The sequence below is a fragment of the Saccopteryx bilineata genome, chromosome 3 (genome assembly GCF_036850765.1).
Source record: "Saccopteryx bilineata isolate mSacBil1 chromosome 3, mSacBil1_pri_phased_curated, whole genome shotgun sequence".
Lineage (NCBI taxonomy): Eukaryota > Metazoa > Chordata > Mammalia > Chiroptera > Emballonuridae > Saccopteryx > Saccopteryx bilineata.
In genome coordinates this window covers 232,707,775-232,724,613 of record NC_089492.1, presented here as the reverse complement: position 1 = coordinate 232,724,613, position 16,839 = coordinate 232,707,775, and positions in this window count along the sequence as shown.

The window sequence follows — 16,839 nt, the reverse complement described above, 5'->3', positions numbered from 1 at the left end:
TGCCATGTCATATGCTGGGCCGACATTCTATCAGCCAACCAGCCAGAGCCTTAGTGTAATTTTCTAGGGTAGAAAAATACTCATCTGGGGGACATAACCTTGGCTTTTAGTAAATACTATGTATTTGGCAGATGTGATGATCAGTATTATCTGTATGATCTATATTTCATCTGTATTTCCAAGAACTCTGCTGGTTTGGCTAAAGCCACAGCAGGTAGCTGGCTATGGATTTGGAGACTGAGATCCTGTCGCCTCATTTTAATTTTTATCAGTGGGCTGTGGCCAACAAGGAAGTGCTTTGTAAAGCTGCAAATAACTATTAGAAGACAATGAATCATTATTTATTATTGACAGTGCTTCTCTCAGTGATAGTACACAATGCTTATGACATTTCCCTCCTACCACATAAAACTTCCATTCTCTACACACGCACACTCCAAATTTCTATCTTTTTTTTTTAAAAAAATTGATTTTAGAGAGAGGAAAGGAGAGGGAGAGAAACATCAATTTGTTTTTTCACTTATTATGCATTCATCTGTTGATTCTTATATGAACCCTGACCAGAATTGAACCTGCTACCTTGGTGTATCAGTGCTCTACCTGCTGAGCTAATCTGCCAGGACTTCATCTATCTCTTAAGTTTCAGTACAAGTAACATTTCCTTCAGGAAGCCTTCCATTTCTTTTTCTGCCCATCTTATCCCCCAACTGGCAGCATGTTTCACACTATACTGGATTTTTTTAACTGTCTCCTGCTTAAATTTTGAACTCTATTAGGGAAGGGACTTCATTTTTTATCTCTGTAATTATTGTGCTTAATGTAGAATCTATTTCATTGTAGATATTACAAATGAATTTTATTAAAATATAAAAATATTTGTTCATAAATTAATAATGTTACTGAAATAAAGAGATGAACTAGAAGAAGGAAGGGGCAGAAACATTATAATTTATCAAGTTTTGAGATGTTGCACCTAATTTGATATTAACACAGAGTCTTAAGAAAATTGGATGGTCTGTTTCTCTAGACAAGCAGCAGGACAGCTGATGATCATAACTCCTACACACGGACCCAAAGGACACAGTCCTAGCCAACTCATATTTCTCAATTCGTAGACTTTTAGATTTGAAAAGAACTGTTAAAACCATTTTGGTGTCAGTGTCTTGCTAATTTATAGCTGATATTTGTATATTTAATTTAAAGTTTCTGTTACTTAAACTTGGTTTGTGTGTGTGTGTGTGTGTGTGTGTGTGTTCTGATTATTCCATTCCACTGTGAGATATCCTGGCATAGCAGCTGTCACTTTTCCTTCCTATACCTCCCCTGAGTGTCTAGTCCAGGGCAGGAGGATTTGCTGATTGGTTGACAAAGCAGGTCTCCCCACAACCATATGGGTGAGAGTAAAGTTTATGAGACACTAGGAATAACCATCTTAATGTTGACATACTTAAGTTTGTATTTAAAGAGACTTTTAAGTATGCATATTTATACACACACACACCCTACTGTTACCACCACCACCACCACCACAACCAGCATTGTGCAATTATAAGTAGCACTCTCTAAGTGCCAAATAGCATAGTCCTAATCTATGGAAAATAATTAATACCTAAATGACATAAAAGATGAAGCTGTTTTCTAGCTTTCATGGCTAAGGCTGTAGCTCGTGTGACAACAGAGAAAATGTCTGGATGAAGCAGTGAAGTGGATATAGAACTGACCTAAAATTTAGTAAATTGGGGTGACTGACCTTAGTCTTACATCTTTAGATTCTTTGGACCTGAAACCCAGGAATTATCTCAAGAACTTTGTGTTAGTCAGGGTTCTCCAGAGAAACAGAATATATATATTATATAAATTACATAAATATATATAATATATATGAGAAAATTTATTATAGGAATTAGCTTATGCTGTTATGAAGGCTGACAATTCCCAAAATCTTTTGTTTGTAAGTTGGAGAACCAGGGAAGTTCTCCATATTGGTGATATAATTCAGCTTGAGTCTGAAGACCCAAAACCAGGGGGCTGATGGTCTACTAGGCGGCTGATGGTCTACCGGGATGATGGAACCAGGTCCGAGTCTGAAGGCCTGAGAACCAGGATTGTCAGTGTCCAAGGGCAGAAGATGGATGTCCTAGCTCAAGCAGAGAGATTTCCTCTTCCTCCACATTTTTGTTCTATTCAGTCCCTCAACAGATTTTATAAAGCCCACCCACATTGGTGAAGGCAGTACTTTTTACTCAGTCTAGTGATAACAAATGCTTATCTCTTCCAGAAACACTCTCACAGACACACCCAGAAGTAATGTTTTACCAAGTATTTGTGCATTAATCAGTCAAGCTGACACATAAAGTTAACAATCACAGAGTTGATAAAATTTGAGGATATGGGCTAATGTGAAACCAAGTAGGAGCTCCTATATTTACAACATATTAAACTCTCCAGTAATTCCTAGGTCCACAGAAATTGTACATATTCTTTAAAAAAACCACATTCTAGATGTGTTAAAATTAAAAAAAGATGACCATTGATAGGATTAGAAGAGAACACAGGTCAATATACATAAGATTTCAGGTTAAGAAAGGTTTAGGTGTAGCAACTCAAGAAAAAGCAATAAAAAATAACACTGAAAATTTAAAAATTAAAATCCCCTGAATGTTAAAAAATAAGCAAAATATAAAGCAAACAAAAAAGAGAAAAACATTTGCTATAGATATATGTGGAAGACAAAAGACATCAATGAATAAAGAACTGTTAGAAATCAATATGAAGAAAGCTAGTATCATAATAGAGAGACAAAAAGACAACTACACATATTGAGTTTTACTAGAAAAAAGAGATGTGTTATTAATTTCAGGAGAAGATATAGAAGTCAGGAAGACAATGTAGTAAGATAAGAAGGTCAGAAAAAGACCATAGAATACTTATTTTCTCTCTCCCACCCTCTCTGCCAGGTTTATTGAGATATAATTGGCATATAGTGTTAAATTTAAGGTGTATAACACGATGATTTGATACATGTGTATGCAGCAAAATTATTACCAAAATAAGGTTACTTAACACAGTCATCACCTCACATAGTTTATTTTTTTTGTGTGGTGAAAACAAATTACTCAGATCTATTCTCTTAACAACTTTTATTTAAAAGTATACAATACAGTATAGTTAACTCTAGTCATCCTGCTTGTTCATTAGATCCCCAGAATATATTCATCTTGTAAATGGAAGTTTGTACTCTTTGACTAACATTTTCCTATTTTCCTCAGCACCCAGTCCCTGGGAACCACCAAATTACTCTTTCTAAATTTGTTTGTTTGTTTTTTAGATTCCAATTATAAATGAGATGACATGGTATTTGTGTTTTCTCTGTCTTGTTCATTTCACTTAGCATAAAACCTTCCTGATTCACCCATGTTGCAAATGTTATGATTTCCTTTTTTTTCCATCCCTTTACTTTGAGCCTATGTGTATCCTTAAAGCTAAAGTAAGTCTCAGACAGAATATAGTTAATTGGTTCTTGTTTTTTTATCCCTCCCAATACTATATACTATATGCCATTTGACTGAAGAATTTACCCATTTACATTTTTTATTTTTTATTTTATTTTATTTTCAGAGAGAGAGAGAGAGAGATAGACAGGAACAGACAGACAGGAACAGAGAGAGATGAGAAGCATCAATCATTAGTTTTTCGTTGCGCGTTGCAACACCTTAGTTGTTCATTGATTGCTTTCTCATATGTGCCTTGACCACCAGCCTTCAGCAGACCGAGTAACCCCTTGCTGGAACCAGCGACCTTGGGTTCAAGCTGGTGGGCTTTTTGCTCAAACCAGATGAGCCTGCGCTCAATCTGGTGACCTCGGGGTCTCAAACCTGGGTTCTCTGCATCCCAGTCCAATGCTCTATCCACTGCGCCACCGCCTGGTCAGGCTCCATTTACATTTAAAGTAATCATTGATAGGTAAAAACTTATAAATACCATCTTATTATTTTCTGGCTGTTATAATTCTTCTCTCTTTTTTCCCCCCTTCTCTCCTGCTGGATTCCTTTATGATTTGGTGATTTGCTATACAGACATGCTTGGACACTTTTTTCTTTATCTTGTGTATGTCTACTGTGGGTTTTTGTTGTTGGGTTACCCTGAAGCTTACTTACATAAAACCTCTTATACAGGTAATAGTTTATTTCAAATTAATAACTTTGATTCCAGACAAAACTAGATCCCTTTGATTCCCTCACACATATTTTGTTTTTGATGCTACAAATTTTATCTTTTTATATTATGTATCATGAATTCTGAAAAAGAAAACAATAGTTTTCTGCTCCCTGCTCCCTCCCAGCACCCACAAATTAAATATCAGGGACGTCTTCTGATTGGTGTTGATTGTGGGAAAGACCCAACCCTTGAGAAATTATTGTAGTCAGGGAGTAGGATCTCACCTGGAGAATTACTGGGTTACATTCTGACCTCTGCAGTTAGGAATTGGCAAACGAATTTTGTGTGTCAGTTCTACCAACCATGTGGAAAGGAGTCAGTTCCTGCTGAGAAAGAGATACAGGCCAGGTAAGTAGAGCAGGTGGCTTCTACAGGTGTACAATATTACCATGTCATATATATGTGAAAAAATATGCAGCCTAACTGGCAATCAATGAAATGTAAAACAAAGAAGGTGAAATGTATTTTGCTCATCAATTGACAGATAATAGAGGAATTATAACACTAGGTGATGGAGGGAAATAAGTACTCTTTGATCTTCTGTTTTACATGTATTTTCTCAAGAAAAGAATCATGTTATAAAATATTTATTATAATGTAAACATTTTAACTTATATGAAAAAAAGTAGGACATAGACTGTGCAAGCAAGGCCTAATTCTTATAAAAATTACTTTACAAAAATTGTATGTATGTATGTACTGTATTTTTCACTACATAAGATGCTATTTCCCCCCCCCCCCCCAAAGTGGAGGGGGAAATGCCCGTGCATCTTATGGAGCCAAAATGTTCATTATTTTTAGCTGCTGCGGGGCACTGCACCAGTAAACATACGTAGAATGAGCGCCAGAGGGCGTGTAATCATACCCGCCATGGTGACATGCAGAACCCCCGCATCTGCTGAGTGATCTCCTGGTTCTGGTTTCCACAGTTACATGTAGCCTAGGAAGGAAGGTGAGCATTATGTGGGCGCATTGGTCTGGCATCATTGAGGGCAGATGTGAGAGGCGCGCTGCAGCTGCTGGAGCTCTGTGTGAAGTGTGACGTCACTTGTTGGCAGCCTAATAGCATTTCATTGGCTGGCTGACAGAGAGGGGAGGGGCGAAGGGTGCGAGGCACTTGCAGTGAGCTGGGAGGGCAGTGCAAGCACAGGCAAAGCAGTGGCAGACGGAGAGGGCTATGCTGCTCTTCTCCATCAGTTTATTCCAGCTTTAATCCAGGTAGTTTACCTATGTAGTGCATTTGATTAAAAAATAACTGAACTTTCCCAGTGCAGCAGCATGGGGTTATCCTGAATTAAAGAACAACCTGAATGGCTGGTCCTGGCATCTAAAAGACTCTAGGGCCAGCAGATTTACTCTAGGGCCCCTAGATCGCCATAGACATTTATGTTTTCCGGGTGTTCACACCACATCTTCGCAGCTAAATCACGCTCCAGAACCCAGCCATTCAGATAGGCTGGACGCCTGAGCATGCCGCAGACTACAGTGCTACCAGGGAAGTGGCAGTTCCCTCCAATACTGGAGCTCTGTCTGATACAGGGCCTTATGCCCTGCATAATATGCATAATACGCATGGCATAAAGTGCTGATTGGACCAGAGCCCACGCAAGTGCCATGAGAACGTGGGAAAGATACGTTTTATGAGCAACCCAGGGGGTTTCATATGGCAGGGTATCCCAAATCAGGATGTCCCAAAGAAATGAACCAAAACCCTGCATTTTGGTTCACTTTCAGGTGCCCGCTGTGGCATTGGTCCTCCGTATTACCAGAAACTGTTGATACTTACCGTACCTCTTCTAGAAGTGTCCTAGAGCAGCCACAGAGCAGCCCATCAGGCTTGCAGGGTGTGCAGTAATGTGCACAGCTATACAGCGAGCATAATAAACTGCTTGCAGGCATATAGGGCACAAATAGCAAAGTGTTAAGTATCAGCGGCTCTGTTTCCAGTGGTAGGGAGGGCCAATGTACACAGTGACATCCCATTGGGATGCCCCTTGCTGTGGACTAGTGGGAAGTCCAGTCATATTTTACTGGATTTCATCTTTAAAGCAAACCAACACCAATTTGTAAGAAAATGGGTCTTAGTACCCACACACTAGGCTCAGGGGGGCATCCCGATTGCAAGGAACCACCCTCCTCAGAGGCTAGTTTCACTTACCTGCACCTCTCTTCCCCCAAGAAACTGCACCTGCACACCTGCGGTTGGCCTGACTGCCATCGCCCAATTACAGATGCCAGTTTTTCAGGAAGGCAAAGTGAAAGTAAGCCTAGTACGTGAGTACCAACACCCATTTTCCTAAAAAGCATAATTCTGGGACACACAAGGGCCTCACGCAAGTACCATAATTATAAAAAAAAACGATGCTCATAGGTGAAAAAATAGGACGAAACTGTAGACTGTGTTTCAAGCCCACCGCTGTGTTTCAAGTTCCCTCTGCAGCTGCTGATCCGGACCTTGCCGGATTGGTGCTACAACTTGCCCACACCTCTCCAGCCGTTGACGCAAATCCCTCACTTAACCCCCCTCCCTGGCTTCTGAGATGAACTCTCTCACCTAACCCCCAGCCTCTGATCAGAACCCCTCATATATCCCCTCTCCCCAGTCTGTATATGGTGTTCTGTATATTAATGTTGGGTCAGGGGATAGGATTCAGTGGTGCTCTGTATATTATTGTTTGGGTCCGGGAACAGGATCTGCTGATGCCCCCCTAAGAGTCCATTCATATGACTATATCCTTGTGAATCTGAAAAAAAACACTGCTGACGTCTGTGTTGCATCCATTTTTTTCAAGACCCATTGACTGTGGAAACAAAATATGGTCATGTGAATGGGACCTAAGAAAGTGTCCTTCAATAACGTGTCCCCTATAAGGGTATAACCCTAATGGTGTCCCCCATAACAGTGCCTCAGCAGCTAATCCATCTGCATAATAGTGTGTCAGTAGTAGATCCACTCCATAACAGTGTGTTATTACTGTATTTTCTTGCAGAAAAATACCACAGTCTTTTGCTACCTACACAAATGTCAAAGCAGAAAAGGCTGACGTATACAATTCCTTTTAAACTGGAGGTAGTAAAATATGCTAAGAAACATGGAAACAGAGCAGCAGAGAGACATTTTGGGCCACCTCTTACTGAAAAAATGATAAGAGAGTGGATAAAACAGGAGGATCAGCTGCAAAAAGCAGATAAAAGTATGCATATTCTTCGTGGGCATGCTGCTGCACAGTGGCCAGGTTTAGACGTGGACATGAAAGAATGGATCACATGTCACAGGAATAATGGTTTCTCAGTCTCTACAAAAATGATAATATGTGAAGCCAAATACATAGCTGTAGAGAAAGGCATTCAGGTTTTACTGGATTGCCATCATGGTGCTACAGATTTATAAAGCGATGTGGCCTTGCCATGCGTACCAAAGCTAGAATTGCACAAAAAAATGCCAAAAGAATATGAGTCAAAGATTCTGTCTTTTCACATATTTGTAATTGATGCTAGGGAGGAAAATGATTTTGTAATTGGCCAGATTGGGAATATGGATGAAATCCCGCTAACCTTTGATGTGCCATCTAACAGGACTGTTGATCTGAAAGGTGCCAAAACCATAACCATTAAAACGTCAGGGCATGAGAAAACCCATTACATGGTTGTGTTGTCCTGCTGTGCAGATGGCACAAAACTGCCACTGATGTTAATATTCAAAAGGAAAAACATGCCAAAAGAAGTGATCCCATGAGGAGTTGTGCACATTCATGAGAAAGAATGGATGGATGAAAGTGGAACAAGAGTGTGGATTGAAAAAGTTTGGTCCAAATGTCCTAGAGGGCTTCTGAAAATATCTGCCCTATTTGTTAGTGCTTGACTGGTTTAGAGCACATATTAGCGAAAGCATGCACACACACACACAACCCCCCCCCCAAAAAAAAACGAGAAACCCCAGAAAACTTTAAAAAAGGGAAGACTCATCTAGCTGTAATTCCTGGGGGTCTTACCAGCCAGTTGCAACCTCTTGACGTTTCCATCAACAAGTCTTTATGCGAGAAGAGTGGAACAAATGGATGGCTGCTGGTAATCATGATCTGACACCAACTGGACGAATGAAGAGACCCACTATCACTCAGGTTTGTGAATGGGTGAAAACATCATGGCAGTCAGTGAAGAATGAAACCATGGTATGGTAATTCAAAAAATGTGGCATTAGCAATGCCTTAGATGGCATTAAGATGGTATCATATGTGAAAATAGTGAAGAAAGTGATACCAGTGATTGTGAGCAACTGAGCTTCTTAAATTCTGACACTAGCGATGATGAGTTCCTGGGGTTCCTGGACAATTAGAAGAGTATTTGAACATTAAAGTCTCTTCTCATTTGTTAATAACAGTGTTATGATGCTAATGGTTGTTACTACCACTGTTGAGTTTACATTGCTGAAATATTATTGTGATATATTTTATTAAATATTTTAAAACACCATTTGGTTAAGAATTTTTTCCCTCTATTTTTCTCCTTAAAATCCTAGGTGTGTCTTATGATCAGGTGCATCTAATGGAGCAAAATATACAAATGGTACAATTTTGTCTCTTGATAGTAGGATTAGGGTGGCTTTAATTTTCTTCATGCTTTTACGTATACCCCAATACCCCATTTATCTTTAATAAATGTATATAATTGTGTTTATTTTTTAATTTTAATTTTGAGATATTAATATATATATATAGTACACTTCAAAGAGTGGTATAAAAATATGCTTGTACCCATAACCCAAATTAGTAATTATTATCATGTTATGTTTGCTTCAAATCTTTTTAAATAGAAGAAATAGTCCCATTATACACCATTTTCAGCATCATTCCCTCTGTCTGCTTTTTCATTGTGGTTAATTTAATGTATAAACTATTGATTTATTTCTACAGCTTTGTATTCATTTTTGTTGTATTTATTTTATACTTGGAACTTTGCATTTTGATATGCTGCTAGAACAAACCACATTTCAGTGGCTTATAACAGAAAAAGGTTTATTTCTTGGCACTACTCCTTATTCCCTTATTGGTACAGATGTTTTCCTAATTTTTATGTTCCTCCTTTCATGGAGAATGCAGAAAAGCTGGTATTAGCTACATAGGCTCAAATGATTACCCTATAACATAAACTGCTTCTTTTAGCCCATTGCCTTTTTAAAATAGTGTGATTTATTTTTACATTCCAACTCCTTCAAACGGTACAGATACACTCACACAAATGTGCCAAGAGCAGGTAAAAATACTTTAATGGCCATTAAACAGTAGTCTGTCAAATTTGTTTAGATCAGCTTTTTGTTCATTTGCTCCTATCTGCTGCTTCCCTTGCATCTCAGTTCCAAGTATTCTCCTTAGGCTTCTCTTGTTAAACTCTCTATTTTTTGATATTCTTATTTGGGTCAGCCTTGGAAATCAGCTTCATACACTGTATTCTATACACAGCCTCAGGGCTCATTGTGGGGCCACAGCAGATGCTCAGTTACTATTTGTTGAAAGCAGTTGTTAGAAGGTGCGTGTTTCTTTGTAAAAGCCTACTGTGCAAGAAGGACTGGCCAGGTCTGCTTTCTGCATGGCTTCCCAGTCATGGGAAGAGGGAACAATGGCTGAACTTAGTCCTGAGCTCACATTTAATACATTACTATTTAAAATTATGTATCTAACACCCTATAATTTAGCAAAGATCTTATTTTTACATATGGTGGATATAGTAATGACTTCTTCTCCTTTTGAGAGAGTAATGACATAAAACCAGAGTAACTTCCATGCCTATAAGTATTCTGAGTTTGATGTGCTTGAACAAGAAACCTCTGTATGTCCAGATTCTGGTGGGACTTGTCCAAATTTGTCCTCTGAATACAGAGTTGTCTGTTTTCAGCTCAGGTCATGCTGTCCTTCATTCCAGAGCATGACTGGATCTGGAGCCCTCAGCTCTCCACTTACTCCACGCCCACCTCACGGGAACGTGGTTCTACACAATGCTGAATTTTGAAGAGGTTTCTTTACTTCTCTCAGACCTGTTTTATAAACACTTTAGTTCTGCTTGTCTAGCAACTTCTTTTCTTTATTCCCATCCATCTCCTCATCTTCTTGTTTAATTTATTGCCAACCAAAATTATATTCCTATCACGTTTCAGCAAGTAAAACAGTAGTTGTCTTGACTTCTCATTAAGGGAAAGAGAGTATTGCAACTAAACACTTTGAGACTCTAATGGGAATTTATTCAAAAAAGTTATTCCCAAAATTTGTTAAAGGCTAGGCTATTTTTTAAACATTATTTTCCGTAATTCAGCATTTCAAACTTAAGTATGCAAACTGCTTCTCTGCAGCCTAAAGTGGATGCATTTATGGACAAAAAAAAAAAAAAAAAAGGCTAATGAAGTCTCTCTGTGCTGTGAAAAGTGATTGTGATAATGCATACAGTTTCGCATAATGCCAGAAAGGCACAGAAAATTACTGCAGCTGCTTCTTCCATGGGGTTTTTGTTTTTCCTAATTAGTAGCTTCTTTTATATTCTGACCAGAACACATGTGACTCTCATGAACTTTTTTGTTTTCATATTCCTTGAGCTGTGAGATATTACAGGTACATCCGAAGTTATTTTCACGGTGGCACAAACTCTGGATAAATTAACACACATTTTAGGAGAGTGGTAGGAACAAAATGGATGAGTTTTGCAGTATCTAAGTTTAGCTATTACTTTGCTCAAGTTACAAGCTTTAATCAAGAACATAATAAGCTTTTGTGTATTTTGCACATGAACATACTTCTGAACCAAAAGAAAGAAATACAAAAGAACCTTTAATTTTGTTATTTAGGCTTGATTGTGTAAAGCAAATTGATCTAAGAGGAAGCTGTATGTGTCCTGTTTTACTTGTGAGTCATCTGGGTTGCATGTACCCATGGTGGTTGGAGAGGTACCCATGAAATGTAGGCCCATCATGTTGTTACTCTGGTTAGGGAACATGCTTGTAAGGTTCTGTCCATGTCTATTACCCGCTGAAAATCTCATCAATCAGTTAGAATAATTGGAGAGAAATAAACTCTTGGAATTTTGTAATGTGAAATTTCCCTTGAGAGCATGTTTGAAAATTAAAAGTTTAGCTGTGCTTGGGAGACTTCATAATTCCAAATTCAAACATTGAAACCATTGTTTTAAACCCTGATTCTGCCCGCAGGTAAATCAGCAGGTCCTGCTTTGTAGCTTTGATTGCTTGATTTACTCTGGCTTCAGTTTGTGGATACCAGTGAGCATGCGGAAGGGGATGATTTTCCAGTAAAGGGATGAGGAGTAATTTTTACAAAACACAATTTATAAAACTGAAATATCTGCCTTCCAAATGTAAAGCTCATTATCATGTATATAACTAATATTCTGAAGTCAGAATTAGGTAATTTTGATTTGGAGACAATAATGTACGTTCCTTGGTATTTCTTTGACTTAAATGTTTTTTGTCTATAAAGAAAGAAAAATAATATTCACCTCTTAGAGCAATGGTTAGCTAAGGCTTTAGCATGAGATGGATAGACCTATGTTTGAAGTCCAGCCTTGTAATTTGCCAGCTGCTTCACTTGGGGCAACTTATTTAACCTCTGTAGGGCTTCGTTTATCATTTAAATGGGGATATGAATGCTATTCACCTTCAAGAGTCATTGTTAGCATGAAATGAGATACAATAGATAATAATGTATAATGCACAGTGCTTGGCCTACATTAAAGTCTCAGAATTTTAGCTCTTTTATGAAGATGAAATGTAATGAATTTTAAAAACATCTTAGATTTTGTCTGATATTAATATATATTCAAAAAATCAATTCCTTTTTCTTTTTTCCTTTTGCTGTTAAGGTGGTAGAGCTAGAGGTAAAATTGGCAAAATGAGGGGGCAAAAGTGGCAATAAGGATGTTTTACTAAAAATTTTCTTTAGTTTTGAAAACTGTTAAGTAACTCTCCCTTCAACACCCCCTTTGTCATCATCATTTTCCATGTGTTCAAGTAAGACATGACGTCTATAGGACTGTCATAAAGATTGGGCCCATCTTCCCTATGATAATATTGGTCTGTGTGAGGACATTTTCTTCTTCTTATCTCTCCTATTGGGTTAGGTATATAAACAAGATCAGGCTATTTCTGAGAATCTGAATGTATTCATTAATGCCTTTTCTCATGTATCTCCTCCTACTCATCTATAATCCTCCCTCTTGCTTTCTAATTTGTCTCCCTTTTTTTATTCTTCTCTTAGCAATTTGATAAGAGAGGATGCCATGTAAACTTTATATTTGCCCTGTTATGTTGGGATTGAGGGAATACAAGCTTCCATTTTGAGTAATGTTGAAGGAAGCATGGTTTGCCTAGTTACAGGATTAAATTTTTTGCTGATTTTCAATTTAGAATTATTTGACTGAAAAGACAACATTTAATTTTTATCACAGTTTATTTTTATTTTTTCCTTTTTTATTGAATTTATTGTGGTGACACTGTTTAACAAAAGTATGCAGGTTTCAGGTACACAATTCTACAACACATTATCTATACACTGCATTGTGTGTTTACCAACCCAACTCAAGTCTTCCTTCATTATCACTTATCCCCCCAAAACCTCCTTTAACTCCCTCAGTCCCTGTACCCCCAACAATAACCACACTGTTGTCACCACAGGGTTTTACTAAAAAAGTTTTCTATATGGCTCTCATAGATTATGAGACATGAATAAATTTCAGTCACACAAGACAAGTAACTTCATGGGTAAAGTTCTGAATGGGTTTTCAATGACTTATTTCTCAAATGATTATGGAGTGGAGTACAATGAAACAATTAGCTGGAACATTTTCTTTCAGTACCTGAGGTAAGACATCAACTGATAGTAATTAAGATGAGAGACAACTTTAATTGAGATAGTATAATTTCCTGTCTCAATTAAAAATATAAAAAAGATGGGACTTTGGGATTTTTTTGTTGTTGAAACCATGTGTTTAATACCTATTGCTGCTACAAAAAATTATCATAAACACAGTGGCTTAGAACAACACAGGTTTATTATCTTATAGTTCTAGAGGTCAGAAGTCTAAACTGGGTGTACAGGGGGCTGTGTTCCTCCTAGAAGCTCTAGGGAGAATTTGTTTCCTTGCTTTTTCCAGCTTCTAGAGCCTGACTATGCTGTTTGGTTTGTACTTATTTCCTCCATCTTTAAACCAAACAACATAGCATAGTCTCTCCTCTCTGGTCTCTGCTTTTTGTTGTTCCATCTCTCTTTCTCTTCTGCCTCTCTCTTTCCCTTGTAAGGACCCTTGCAGTAACATCAGGCCCACCTGAGTAATCTAGAACAATCTTTCTATTGCAAGGTCCTTAATCAAATTTGCAAAGTTTATTTTACCATGTAAAGTAATTTATGTGCAGGTTCCAAGGATTAGAACATTTTACACATCTTTAGTGGACCATTATTCAGTTTACAAAGGCCAATATCAGAATTCTGAACTTATTGTGGGAAAAGAGAAAAAAAACAATGCTGGTAAAAGCATCTAAGAATTAAGGTCACAAAAGGCAATCAAAGATTGAGAAATGGGTATGATGAGAACTGACAGATGGATAATAGCAATAAATAACATGTCATAACATAGCAGCAAATTTTTCAGCTATATTACAAGGATGACCACCCAAAGTTATTATGTAGCTTACTAACAGCAATACAAAGGGAATAGTAAATAGGTAATAGAGTGTGAGATGGATGGGGTCAAGAAAAACCTGTCAGAAAGGTGATGATTTAGAGAATGTATTGCCATTATTGCAGGATGAACAGAGCAGCACTTTTCTATTCCCAATTTTCACTAGTGGGCAGATAGTTGACCTCAATGAGAAAAAAACAAACAAACAAAAAATTCAGGTATTATTGTAAGAAATTTAGTATTGAAATTTACTTTTTTTTAATTTTTTACACAAATGTTTCTTTATCTTCTAAAATGGGAATTTAAAAAGTTAAATCCCTGGCTGGTGGCTCAGTGGATTGAATGTTAGCCTGGTGTATGGATGTCTTGGGTTTGATTCCTGGTCAGGGCACACAGGAGAAATGGCCATCTACTTCTTCCCCCTCCTTCACCCTCTGCTTGTCTTTCTCCTCTCATGCAGCCATGGTTCGATTGGTTCCAGTGTTGGCTCTAGGTGCTAAGGATGGCTCGGTTGGTCTGAGCATCAGCCTTAGGCACTAAAAATAACTCAGTACCCAAGCATCAGCCCATGACGAGGTTGCTGGGTGGGTCCCAGTGGGGCACATGCAAGAGTCTGCTGCATTATCTACCCTCCTTCCAACATAAAATAAATAAATAAATAAATAAATAAATAAATAAATAAATGTCTGATGAGTTAAAAACTTGAATTTTTATTTGGAAACTATGATTTATATCTATAAAGCCTACTTAAACATATACTAATTTATTGTCCAAGAAATACATACATATTAAAAAACCATAAGAATTCTTTTGGCAATAAAACAGAAAGATAAATTTTCTGCTAGTCACTTGCTTCTGCCCCCTTTCCACCTTGGATAAAACAATATGTCTCTGATCCCACCATAGGCCTCAGTTTAGACCTTTATTTCTTATGTTCCGGATTATTCTGTTAGCCTAACCAGTTTCTAGATTTTTTTCTACCCTCTTGAATCTACATTATCTCACACTATTATATTAATTGATTATGCCGTTCCTTGTTTAAAACATTTAATTTATTGCTCAAAAATAAATTTTATGCCTTTTGCCTGACATTCAAACCTTTCTGAAGTTCAGTGGCCTAGGATGAACATAGGAAGTGGTGTAGTGGAAAGATGTGAGGAGTTGGTGGACCTTGACTTGAGCCCAGCTCAAATACAAACTTGGCCAAGGCAATATACTTCTATGGGCCATAGCTACTTCATAGTTAAATTGGAGAATATCAGAATGCCTGGATTAAAATGTTACTATAAGAATCATACTTTAAAAACAATGAATATAAAAGCTCTTTAAGTGGAGGCAAAATGTGATTTTTTCCATCTTTTCTTCCATCGAATATCCCTATGCACCGTACCTCTGAAGTGTTTAATATATTTTTTAAATAGCATACATTTCCCCAGCCAGGGCACACAGGAGAGGCGCCCATCTGCTTCTCCACCCCTCCCCTTCTCCTTCCTCTCTGTCTCTCTCTTCCCCTCCCGCAGCCGAGGCTCCATTGGAGCAAGGATGGCCCGGGCGCTGGGGATGGCTCCTTGGCCTCTGCCCCAGGCGCTAGAGTGGCCCTGGTCGCAACAGAGCGACGCCCCAGAGGGGCAGAGCATCGCCCCCTGGTGGGCGTGCCGGGTGGATCCGGGTCGGGCGCATGCGGGAGTCTGTCTGTCTCTCCCCCTTTCCAGCTTCAGAAAAATACACACACAAAAAAAAATAGCATACATTTCTTCATTTGTCTTTGTGTGTTAGTTTCTTACTGCTCTTATAACAATCACAAAGAAGGGCTTTAAAACAACACGAGTTAACTATTTTGTCATTCTAGAGGTCAGAAATCTGCAGTGGGCCTCAGGAAGCTGTAATCAAAGCACTGCAGAGCTGTACTCCTGTGGTGGTACTGCAGGCATATGTTTCCTCACCTTTTCTATTTCTAGAGACTGCATTACTCTGCCCTCCACTCTGTCCTCACAACTCCTTCTCTGGCTCACATACCTGTCTCCCTCTTATAAGAACACTGTGACATTTGAAGTCAACCCGAATAATCCCCCCTCTCAATCCCCTCTGCAAAATCTCTTTTGCCATGTTAAGGTAATATAGTTATAGATTCTGGGATTAAGATGTGGGCATATTTGAGGGGCCATATTCAGCCTACCACACTTTATTTTGTCTCTCTTTTCAGCTTGGGTTGCTACTTACCCCGACTAACACATGCACATATGATGTTTAAGTGTCCTTTCTTTTAAAATTTTTATTTATTAATTGAGAGAGAGAGAGAGAGAGAGAGAGAGAGAGAAAGAGAGAGATATGGAAACACTGACCTGTTCCTGTTTGTGCCCTGATGAGGGATCAGACTGGCAACCTCTGCACTTTGGGACCATGCTCTAACCAACTAAGCTATCGGGCCAAAACTATAAAACCTTTCCCAATTATTCCCGACCAGAAATAACCCCTTCCTTAGCAAACTCCCTGTAACAGGAGAAACATTTTTAATGTGTTCACAGCTTTTTTCCACCAATATCCAACCAAATAAAAATTTGAGTTTTGCCTTCTTAGCTACTTCTCACTCCTCAACCATGTGAAGAGAGAAGGGGTAAAACCTACATGGGTAGGTTCACAGAAGAAGACAGTGGAGTCAGCTGATGAGCTATACTTTGGGGTTCTGCTTGTAGGCAGGCCTGGTGATGTATCAGAATACTCCTGAGTGAGGACTGGTGCTGAGGAGGGACCTGAGTGGGGGGCAACTGGTAAAGGTCAATGCTAGAATGAACAACTTTCTTCTTCTAGAATAGGAGAGCCAGAGCCTCTCAATGCTCCTCACAGTACTGTAATAGGAGAAAAAAAATGCATTTTAATTGAGTTGGTTATATAGCTACTTGAACTCTCTTAAATGTCTATGAGAAAAGAAACCAGCAAAAAAGAATG